Source organism: Salmo trutta, chromosome 5, assembly GCF_901001165.1.
Source record: "Salmo trutta chromosome 5, fSalTru1.1, whole genome shotgun sequence".
In the NCBI taxonomy this organism is placed as follows: domain Eukaryota; kingdom Metazoa; phylum Chordata; class Actinopteri; order Salmoniformes; family Salmonidae; genus Salmo; species Salmo trutta.
This window is the reverse complement of record NC_042961.1, coordinates 15776444-15788933: the sequence shown is the minus strand read 5'-3', so window position 1 is coordinate 15788933 and position 12490 is coordinate 15776444. Positions and strand designations below refer to the sequence as shown.

The following is a 12490-nucleotide window of genomic DNA, read 5'->3' as shown; positions in this document are numbered from 1 at the left end:
CCAGACAACTGAAAGTGAAAAAAGCAATAAAGTATGAATTGCTAAAAATATTTATTTAATTGGTAATCCCTGATTCATCATTGTAATGTCACAGATCTTTGTGTAACACTCTATTACTACCATTTCTTTAATTTGATATGAACTATTTAGTCATTAAAAGCCCACTCTCAAAACATTGAATATTCCTGTTCTAGTCATCTTTGCCAGAACATATCTGGTGGGTGTGTGACTGTATTGCTCCTCCCACTTTTGCACAATACAGTCCCATACAACAGATTGGTATCTCCACAACCTCATCTGACATGTTTGGAGGTTTTTCCGAGCAAGCTGTGAGAATGTACAGCCCACGTCAGTGAGGAACTGAGGGAGTAGGAGATGAGAGGCAAAGCAGCAGTCCTTCCTCCTAGTTGGAGCTAGATTTTTACCCTTCCCATTGTGATAATGTAAACTGCAGACTGACAACTGGCAGAACTGTGGGAGTTTGATGTGACAAATTCCCCCACAGAGAGGTAAGTGGAACAGCATTCAAGTTTCTGCAATGGTGGTTGTTGAGACAATTGAATTAAACTATAGTTTGTAACTACGAACAGGGCAAGTTATTTGATATTTTGTCATATCTGTGAATCAGGAAATGTTTTGAAAGAAGCTCCTCATTTTAAGACGATTACTTTTATATAGACTCCATAATGACTTGCTCAGTGACTGATCAGAATGACAATCCATATCATGGGTAAATGGAATGAATCACCTGTGAGTCTGTTTAGAAGGAAACGTTGGACTGAGAAGGATTTCACTTGCCAGATGTGTTTTTCAGTAGTCTTTTTTACTTATTTTTGTTATTAACCCAACAAGCCCCCCTCCCTCTTCGGAGGACAAAAATATATATTTTTATATTTTTGACACCAGTCTCAACGTCAACAGTGAAGAGGCGACTCCGAGGTGCTGGCCTTCTAGGCAGAGTTCCTCTCTTCAGTGTCTGTGTTTTTTGCCCATCTTAATCTTTTCTTTTTATTGGCCAGTCTGTGATATTACTTTTTATTTGCAACTCTGCCTAGAAGGCCAGCATCCCGGAGTCACCTCTCACTGTTGACATTGAGACTGGTGTTTTGTGGGTACTATTTAATGAAGCTGCCAGTTGAGGACTTGTGAGGCATCTGTTTCTCAAACTAGACACTCTAATGTCCTTGTCCTCTTGCTCAGTTGTGCACCGGTGCCTCCCACTCCTCTTTCTATTCTGGTTAGATCCTGTTTGCACTGTTCTGTGAAGGGAGTAGTGCACAGCGTTGTACGAGATCTTCAGTTTCTTGGCAATTTCTCTCATGGAATAGCCTTCATTTCTCAGAACAAGAATAGACTGACGAGTTTCTTTGTTTCTGGCCATTTTGATCCTTTAATCGAATCCACAGATGCTGATGCTCCAAATACTCAACTAGTCTAAGGACAGTTTTATTGCTTCTTTAATCACTACAAAGGTTTTCAGCTGTGCTAACATAATTGCAAAAGGGTTTTCTAATGATCAATTAGCCTTTTAAAATGATAAACTTTGATCAGCTAACACAATGTGCCATCGGAACACAAGAGTGATGGTTGTTGATAATGGGCCTCTGTACACCTATGTAGATATTCCATAAATAAATCTGCCGTTTCCAGCTACAATAGTCAATTACAACATGAACAATGTCTACACTGTATTTCTGATCAATTTGATGTTATTTTAATGGACAAACAAATTGCCTTCCTTTCAAAAACAAGGACCTTTCTAAGTGACCCCAAACTTTTGAACGGTAGTGTACATATATACTGTACATACATACATTCTACATTGTAGAATAATAGTGAAGACATCAAAACTATGAAATAACACATATGGAATCATGTAGTAACCAAAAAAACTGTTAAACAAATCAAAATATATTTTAGATTTTAGATTCTTCAAAGTAGCCACCCTTTGCCTTGATGACAGCTTTGCACACTCTTGGCATTCTCTCAACCAGCTTCATGAGGAATGCTTTTCCAACAGTCTTGAAGGAGATCCCACATATGCTGAGCACCTGTTGGCTGCTTTTCCTTCACTCTGCAGTCCAACTCGTCCCAAACCATCTCAATTGGGTTGAGTTCGGGTGATTGTGGAGGCCAGGTCATCTGATGCAGCACTCCATCAAATACCCCTTACACAGCCTGGAGGTGTGTTTTGTGGTCATTGTCCTGTTGAAGAAATGATAGTCCCACTAAGCGCAAACCAGATTGGATGGCGTATCGCTGCAGAACGCTGTGGTAGCCATGCTTTGAATTCTAAATAAATCACAGACAGTGTCACCAGCAAAGGACCCCCACACCATCCCACCTCCTCCTCCATGCTTCACGGTGGGAACCACACATGCGGAGATCATCCGTTCATCTACTCTGTGTCTCACAAAGACACAACGGTTAAAACCAAAAATCTCAAATTTGGACTCAACAGACCAAAGAACAGATTTTCACCAGTCTAATGTCCATTGATCATGTTTCTTGGCCAAGCAAGTCTCTTCTTATCATTGGTGTCCGTTAGTAGTGGTTTCTTTGCAGCAATTTGACCATGAAGGCCTGATTCACGCAGTCTCCTCTGAACAGTTGATCTTGAGATGTGTCTGTTACTTGAACTCTGTGAAGCATTTATTTGGGCTGCAATCTGAGGCTTGTAACTCTAATGAACTTATCCGCTGGAGCAGAGGTAACTCTGGGTCTTCCTTTCCTGTGGCGGTCCTCATGAGAGCCAGTTTCATCATAGTGCTTGTGTCACGACTTCTGCCGAAGTCGATGCCCCTCCTTCCTCGGGTGGTGCTCGGCCGTCAACGTCACCGGTCTTCTAGCCATCATTGATCAGTTTTTCATTTTCCATTGGTTTTGTCTTGTCTTCCTACACACCTGTTTCCAATCCCATTAATTACATGTTGTGTATTTAACCCTCTGTTTCCCCCTCATGTCCTTGTCGGTGATTGTTTGTGATGTTATGTTACGTGTGTATTTTGTATCGGTGTGCGACGGGTTATTTTTACCCATGTTATTTTGTACTTTGGTTTTGGAATTTGTTTTTGTCATTAAATACTCCAGTTTAACCAATTTGGTTTCTCCTGCGCCTGACTTCCCTGCCACCAACATAGACGATTATGACAGCTTGATGGGTTTTGCGACTGCACTTGAAGAAACTTTCAAAGTTCTTTACATTTTCTGGGTTGACTGACCTTCATGTCTTAAAGTATTATTATTTTTTTGCTTATTTGAGCTGTTCTTCTAATAATATGGACTTTTACCAAATAGGGCAATCTTCTGTATACCACCCCTACCTTGTCACAACACAACTGATTGGCTCAAATGCATTAAGAAGTAAAGAAATTTCACAAATGATCTTTTAAGGCACACCTGTTAATTGAAATGCATTCCAGGTGACTACCTCATGAAGCTGGTTGAGCAAATACCAAGAGTGTCCTAAGCTGTCATCAAGGCAAAGGGTGGCTACTTTGAAGAATCTCAAATATAAAATATATTTTGATTTGTTTAACACTTTTTTGGTTACTACATGATTCCATTTGTGTTGTTTCATAGTTTTGATGTCTTCAATATTATTCTACAATGTACAAAATAATAAAATAAAGAAAAACCCTTGAATGTGTAGATGTGTCCAAACTTTTTTCTGGTACTGTACAAATACATACAAACATTAGATTTTACTCCAGTATACATTATATTATATGTAGTGTTTTCATTAATATCATTACCGATCATGAGCTCTTTAATCCCACCCCTTAGCTTCTCTCAGCCCATCCCACCTATCACTGTAGACCACCCTCACTTGGTTTCATGTAGCATATATTTTTCAACTGTGCTTTTATGTTGTACATCTTATTCAGTATCTTATTCAGTATTACTGTATACAGTATGTATACAGTAATAACTGTATACATAATGCTGTGTAAATCACATAAAATATTATTTGTCACACGCTTCATAAACAACAGGTGTAGAGTAACAGTGAAATTCTTACTTACTGGCCCTTCCCAGTAAGGCAGAGAGAGAAAAAAATTACAGAAAGATAATAACACAAGGAATAAATACACAATGAGTAACGATATCTTGACTATATACATGGGGTACCAGTCCCAAGTTGATCTGCAGGGGTATGAGGTTATTGAGGAAGATATGTATGTATAGGTAGCGGTAAAGTGACTAGGCACCAGTATAGATAATAAGCAGTAGCAGCAGCGTATGTGATGAGTCAAAAGAGTTAGTGCAAAGGGGGGCAATGCAAATAGCCCAGGTAGATATTTGGTTAACTATTTAGCAGTCTTATGGGTTTGGGGTAGAAGCTGTTCAGGGTCCTGTTGGTTCCAGACTTGGTGCATCAGTACTGTTTGCCTTGCGGTAGCAGAGAGTACAATCTACAACCTTCAAACTCAACTCTGGACCTTGAAGCCAGTTCCACTGCACTTTTTTCATTGTGCCCCTATAACCAGGGACTGATTTAGACCTGGGACACCAGGTGTGTGCAATTAATTATCAGGTAGAACAGAAAACCAGCAGGCTCCGAACCTTGTACAGTAAGAGTTGAATACCCCTTGTCTATTACTTGGGTGGCTGGAGTCTTTGACCAGTATTAGGACCTTCCTCTGACACCACCTGGTATTGAGGTCCTGGATGGCAGGGAGCTCAGCCCCAGTGTTGTACTGGGTTGTACACACTACCCTCTGTAGCGCCTTAAGGTCAGATGCCACACAGTTGCCTTACCAAGCGGCGAGGCAGCCAGTCAGGATGCTCTCAATGGTGCAGCTTTAGAACTTTTTGAGGATCTGAGGGCCAATGCCAAATCTTTTCAGCCTCCTGTGGAGGAAGAGACATTGCTATGCATTCATCATGACTGTGTTGATGTCTCTGTGGACCATCTTAATTTATTGGTAATGTGGACAGCGATGAACTTGAAGCTCTCAACCCACTCCACTACAGCCCTGTCAATGTGGGGATGTGCTCGGCCCTCTGTTTCCTGTAGTCCAAGATCATCTCCTTTGTCTTGCTGACGTTTAGGGAAAGGTTGTTGTCCTGGCTACCAGGTCACTGCCCTCATCCTATTTGGCTTTCTTTTCGCCGTCGTTGATCAGGCCTACCACCGTCGTGTCGTCAGCAAACTTAATGATGGTGTTGGAGTCATGCACGGCCACACAGTTGTGGGTGAACAGGGAGTACACTAGGGAACAAGGAATGCACCCCTGAGGGACCCCCATGTTATGGGCCAGAGTTGCCGATGTATTGTTGCCTACTCTCACCACCTGGGGGCGACCATTCAGGAAGTCCAGGATCCAGTTGTAGAGGGAGGTGTTCAGTCCTGGGGTCCTGAGCTTAGTGATGAGCTTGGAGTGCACTATGGTGTTGAACGCTGAGCTGTAGTCAATGAACAACATTCTCACATAGGTGTTCCTCTTATCCAGGTGGGAAAGGGCAGTGTGTGGGGTGCAATAGAGATTGCATCATATGAGAATTGGAGTGGGTTTAGGGTGTCTGGAATGTCAGTGCTACGGGGCAATAGTCATTTAGACAGGTTACCTTGGCGTTCTTGGACACAGGGACTATGGTGGTCTGCTTGAAAAATGTAGGTATTACAGACAGTGTCAGGGAGAGGTTGAAAATGTCAGTGAAGACACTTTCCAGCTGATCAGTGCATGCTCTGAGTACTCGTCCTGGTAATCCATCTGGCACCGCGGCCTTGTGAATGTTAACCTGTTTAAAGGTCTTACTCACATCGGCTACGGCGAGCGAGATCACTCAGTCATCTGGAACAGCTGGTGCTCTCATGCATTGTTCAATGATGCTTGCCTCGAAGTGAGCATGGAAGGCATTTAACTTGTCTGGTAGGCTGGTGTCACTGGGTAGCTTGCGGCTGGGTTTCCCTTTGTAATCCGTGATAGTTTGCAAGCCCTGCCACTTCTGACGATTGTCAGAGGCAGTGTAATAGTATTCGATCTTAGTCTTGTATTGACACTTTGCCTGTTTGATGGCTCGTCGGAGGTCGTAGAGGGATTTCTTATCAGTGTCCAGATTAGTGTCCTGATCCTTGAAAGCAGCAGCTCAAGCCTTTAGCTCAGTGTGGATCTTGCCTGTAATCCATGGCTTCTAGTTGGGATATATATGCACGGTCACTGTGGTGATGACGTCGTCAATGCAATTATTAATGAAGCCGGTCACTGATGTTATGACATGAATCCCGGAACATATTCCAGTCTGTGCTAGCAAAGTAGTCCTGTAGCTCAGCATCCACTTGATCGCACCAGTTCCGTATTGAGCACATTACTGTTACTTTCTGTTTGAGTTTTTACCTGTAAGCAGGAATCAGGAGGATAGAGTTATGGTCAGATTTGCCAAAAAGATGCTATAGTACCCCTTCTTAGGTAAGAACCATCTAGATGTTTTGTTTTTGCTGATGTACTCTATAGTTAAAGCTGTTTTTACAATCTTGTCGAGATATATTTTTTATTGTTTGTCTGGTCTTTCTGTGACCAGAACCTCATCAGTTCCAGATGCTGAGTTAATTAAGTTACCAACAGCTGTTTCAATGAATGTCTCTCTCTCTAGAAATATTATACACTGGGTAGGCGTGTGTAGTGGAATTGAGACATGCAAGATTTCATAGCTAATTGTGTCCTTTAATCTAGGTTTTCAGACTTCCATCAAGTTCACATGCAGTGGGTCGTGACCCAAACCTTTTTAACCATGTAATTGAGCATTAGCAATTAATTTGTCAAGTTTAAGCAATGTTTTGGCAAAATAGGGGATGGGAGGAACAGATGCAGTATATCATAATGAGAAAGACATAATTTGGAACATATTGGATATTTTCTACACAACACAAGTCTCTTTAGCCATGAATTTTACTGAAATAGTTGCCATGTTCTTAAAAGTAAAGTTATTTTGGTAAACACTGAGTGCACAAAACATTAAGAACACCTTCCTAATATTGAGTTGCACCCTATTTTGCCCTCAGAAGAGCCTCAATTCGTCGGGGCATGGACTTTACAAGGTGTCGAAAGCGTTCCACAGGGATGCTGGCCCATGTTGACTCCAGTGCTTCCCACAGTTGTGTCAAATTGGCTGTATGTGCTTTGGGTGGTGGATCATTCTTGATACACACGGGAAACTGTTGAGCGTAAAAACCCAGCAGCGTTGCAGTTCTTGACACAAACCGATGCGCCCGGCTCCTACTACCATACCCCGTTCAAAGGCCCTTCAATTTGTTGTCTTGCTCATTCACCCTCTGAATGCCACACATGCACAATCTGTCTCAATTGTCTCAAGGCTTAAAAAATATTCTGTAGCCTGTCTCCTCCCCTTCATCTACACTGTTTAAAGTGGATTTAACAAGTGACATCAATAAGGAGTCATAGCTTTCACCTGGATTCATTTGACACTGCCATCCCACATTGTTTATGAAAATGTATAACACTCCAAAATATACCGTAACCCTAAAGATCTTTATTTATTAAATGCATTTAAGTTATGTCCTGGAAAGAGCAGGTGTACTTAATGTTTTGAACACTCAGTGTATATGTTTTAGCTTTCAGCTTCATCTTCCCATGGTCTAGTTTTATATGATAAACCCACCAGGAGTTAAACTTGGCCAGACCCTTACTCCAGCCCAATAGTCAGCCGCACCCTAGACCACATCCTATGATGGAGGCAATAGAGACCAATCCAGTCTCTGCCAGGTCCTCCATGTACTGTAAATAAACAAAGCTTGGCCGTCTCCTCATTCTCCCCCATCCAGCTCAGTCCTCTCTCCTAGCCATTATGTATGTGTTGTATCTGTCAGTTTTAAATTCTATATAAAGCTGTGGAAAATACTGTTCTGACTGCAGCAATGTAAATTGCTCCAGGTCCCTAGTTGCCTGTACATGTACATTGCTGCTTATCACCCACACTGCTAAAGTGAAAAGCAGAACCATGTTCAAGTCTAGTGGAGAGTACAATGCATATTCATAAGTAGTGTGATTGTATTTAAAAGATAGACTGGCAGTCAGAGGGTTTCTTATTTAGAAATTCCATATGATTATGTTCCCCTATAGCATGTTCTTCATATTATAGAGTTTAGCATACATGTAAATGTTTGTAACAGTAGTTCTCTTGTTTGTGCATTTGACAGTAAACTTAGAACACTACAAGGGGGAACAATAGCTCAGACCAAAGGCAGAAGGAGTAGCCTTCAGTTAAGCTACGCAGTGCTCAATATCCTGAAATAGGGTTTCAGAAATAGACGGTTCTCAGGACTTTGACACTGACTTGGTTATTACATAAGGCTCTTGGGGGAAATTATCTACATTTCCATTATATGAGAAAGCTGTGCACCACCCATTTACAGTGAGGTATCAATTTAATCAGCATTACAGAGGCTTAATCCTATTTCATTACTTACAAAAAGGCTTGAAGTGGGTAACAAATTCAGTGGCTAAGACGCTCTCAAAGAAAATGTGTAAGGTTAAGAATGTTCATGTTTATGCATACTGTATCTAGGGAGTTGTGAAGTTGTTCAACATTGGTCCATGGTGGTATTCTCTTGAGAGAACTGTTGTTAACGGATATTTTTTCTCAGTGGAACCGACTTGAAGGCGCTGTTGGTGAAATTCGATGAGGTATCCATTTCCTCAAACTCTGAAACTATGCGGTGGGATATTTTACTGTATCAAATTAACTCATAAACAACACGTTATTTTTCTCCCAAGAGGACTGTGGTGTCTGTCAGCTCTCAACAGTTGGTATCAATTAGTTGGGTTAGGGTCAAAGGTCCTTTTGTTGATAATAAAATATGGTGTTCCCCATCACAGAGGCCAAAGGATAATTCCCGAAATTGAGGTATGGGAGGGGACAGACATGGATGTAAAAGTCTCTGGAAATATTTCATAGACCCTAGAGAGAAAAGTTGCCCTTTCAATCTTTAAAGAGTCATTAACTAGACACAAGAAAATCAACAGATATGACGTAGAGCGAATGCGAATGGCTGATAAGGGGCTATGACCTTTAACATTTTGCTCTGACGGCAGGAATAATCAGTCAAGAAGGCAACATGACCTGTAATATTGACTGATGAGAATAGGATGTTTCCACCTCCAAGACACCTAGACTCCCCCCTGAAAAGGACTTTCGGACAACTGCTGATGTAAAAATGGCTTTATAAAGAAAATGTGATTGATTCATTGAAAAAGGAAGTTTGGGGGAGATAGGGCTGCCTGGTCTACATTATTATGATTCATTGAAAAAGGAAGTTTGGGGGAGATAGGGCTGCCTGGTCTACATTATTATGATTCTCACTCTCTTATTTCTTTCTCTGCGCTGACAAACATATGATTTTCTGGCTGGAAGCCCAGAGTTCACCATGAGGCTTCCTGTGAAGACATGTCGTTTTTCTCATTATCCCCTCATTTAAGTTTACAGCCACCATGACGTGGACATTATTTCCTCAGTTTGAGCAACAGACATAATAATAATGCCTATAAACTTTAATGGCCTTCAACGAACCAGAAGTCTTGTCAGCTAGAAACATTTGGCGGAGTATGTGAAGGAGATTCCATGATTAGATTCATTGATAGTTAATGTTGTGTTACAGATTAGTACAGTAATAACTACACTGTGTGCACAATTATTAGGCAAGTGAGTATTCTGATCTTATCATTGTTTCTATTCACATTTTAGAACTCCAAACCATATAAACTTGAACGCTTATTGGATTTAATCATTTTCAGGTGATATGTATTTGTGTAATGACGGAGGGTGTGGCGAAAGTGAATACCACCTTATATCAAGGTGTGCATAATTATTAGGCAGCCTCATTACCTCAGGTAAATGGGCCAAAAAATAAATTTAACTGACACTGAAAAGCCAAAAATGTAAAATGCCTTTCAGACGGATGCGACACTCTTTAAATAGCTAAACTATTGAGGTGTGACCACCGGACATTCAAACGTTTTGTTGCGAATAGTCAACTGGGGCGCAAAAAACGCATGGGGAAGAAAAGGTGCAAATTAACTGCAAAAGACTTGAGAAGAATTAAACGTCAAACTACCAGGAACCCATTATCCTCCAGTGCCACCGTATTTCAGAACTGCAACCTACCTGGAGTGTTCAGAAGTACAAGGTGTCAAGTGCTCAGAGACATGGCCAAGGTCAAGAAGGCTGAAACAAGACCACAACTGAATAAGATGCACAAGTTGAAGCGTCAAGATTGGCCAAAGAAATACCTGACGACAGATTTTTTCAAAGGTTTTATGGACAGATGAAATGAAAGTGACTCTTGATGGACCAAATGGATGGGCCCGTAGCTGGATCAGTAATGGACACAGGGCACCACTTTGAGTCAGGTGCCAGCAAGGTGAAGGAGGGGTACTGGTATGGGCTGCTATCATTGAGGATGAGGTAGTTGGACCTTTTTGGGTTGAAGATGGACTGAAACTCAACTCCCAAACCTACTTCCAGTTTCTGGAAGATTCTTTCGTCAAACAGTGGTACAGGAAGAAGTCCTCAGCATTCTAGAAGGCTATGATCTTTATGCAGGACAATGCTCCATGACATGCATCCAAGTACTCCACTGCTTGGCTAGCCAGCAAGGGCCTCAAAGATGCCTGAATAATGACCTGGCCCCCTTCCTCACCTGACTTAAATCCTATTGAGAACTTGTGGGCCCTTCTCAAACGTGAGATTTACAGTGATGGAAGACAATACACCTTTTTGAACAGCATTTGGGAGGCTGTGGTTGCTGCTTCAGCGAAAATTGATCGTGAACAGATCAAGAAACTGACAGACTCCATGGATGAAAGGCTCATGGCAGTTATTGAAAATAAGGGTGGCTATATTGGTCACTGAATATTTTTGAAAGGCCAAAAATGTTATATAATTGTCATTTTGTGTTACTTATCTGTTACACTTACTCTAAAAATGGAGAATAAACAAGTGAGTTGAGAGAAATTATTTTTGTAATTTAGTTGCCTAATAATTCTGCACACTAATAGTTGCCTAATAATTCTGCACACTTATATATTTCCCTGAGAAAGACAAAACTCACTTTTCCTTTGTTAAACATTCAGGTTTGAGGTTCAATAACATTTTGGATTGACCGAGAGCATTGTGTTCAACAATAAAATTAATCCCGAGGAATACAATTTGCCTAATAATTGTGCACGCAGTGTATTAGCATAGCTTGATAAATAAAAGTCTGTTAGAAAATGATGAAAATAAAATGTGAACACTGAAATAGAAAAAATATTTTCATCAAGAGTTCTTGTGACAATCAAACAATTACTGACGGAGTAAGCTAAAAAACAAACAACAACAAAAAAAAAAACACTGGCCAAAACATTCCTGTTTGACCAATGCTGTGTTGATTCAGATGCTCTGATGGGAAAAACAGTTAAAGGAAAAAAAAAGCTAAATGAACGCATGGTGAAAGGAACCAAATGGAGAGAAAGGTATAAATTCATGATTTTAGTTGTCATTACAGTCAGTTTATTAGGATATACTACTGTATGTCTTGCCTGCCAGAGTTCTGGTCCACTGATTCATTAAAGCTGAAATCTAATTGAATTCCTGCCAAACTTTCTCTTTCACAATTATTTTGTGAGTTGTAAAAAACACTGATTGGAAGTTATTATGCCCATTTTGACAATGAGAACAGAAAAAAGCACACCACATAACTGACCCAAAAGACGTGCAGCATATTGCATCTTCTGGAGTGGATATGTGCCATTCACATGTTACCAATCTAAAAGTCTAAGCCGTTTGGGTGGTAGGGGGAGGGGGCATGGGGTTTACTAAGCTAACATATGGAATTGTTTTAAGATGGTCATAATATGGATCCGTTAGCTATTTCATTTAGAATTTTAGGACCCCTTTAGGTATCCCTCCAAAATATATAAAAAATATTTTATAAAATATTGAATTTGGCATTTACTACTATAGCCCACAGAAACGCATTGAATAACACATTCATAAATGGCAAAAAAGACAGTCTAAAAATAAATCATAAGGCATAAGGTTTTGAAGTGTCTGTCTTATATCTAGGAGATATAAGAAAGCTAAGGAAATGTTTTTCTATGGACACATAATTAACCTCTTATTTTTGTTGGCACAAAACATACTACCATTTGTTTGTATGGGTTACCTTCAAACAAGTCCCGTGACACTTGTGGGAGTCTCCCCTTTCCATGGAGTGGCCATAATAGTTTGTAGGTCAAACCGTTTGGACGCTACATATGTTTTCATTAGAAGACTGATTTTTGGGATGTCTCATGGTCTGACAAACACCGCTGGAGCTCGGCCACCTTCCACCACAGATGCGGAAAGCCGACATAGGTGGATGCATTGTATTGCAAAAAAACTGATATCTCGAGCTTAAATTTACGGATTTTGATGGGGATTTTTTAAATTATGTAACTTACATTGACGCACGGGTTTTAAATCAGTGGTTCTGTATGTAAATGCATAA

General features: G+C 40.6%; 1 protein-coding gene across 1 annotated transcript in view; it reads left to right on the top strand.

Moving 5' to 3' along the window:
* The first annotated feature begins 303 nt into the window (after positions 1-303).
* Positions 304-12490, top strand: part of LOC115193732 (gamma-adducin) — a 39780-nt gene continuing 27593 nt past the window's right edge. Inside the window, exon 1 of the mRNA XM_029752688.1 lies at positions 304-509. The gene's annotated coding sequence lies outside the window, so the exon portion shown is untranslated. The remainder of the gene's footprint in view (positions 510-12490) is intronic.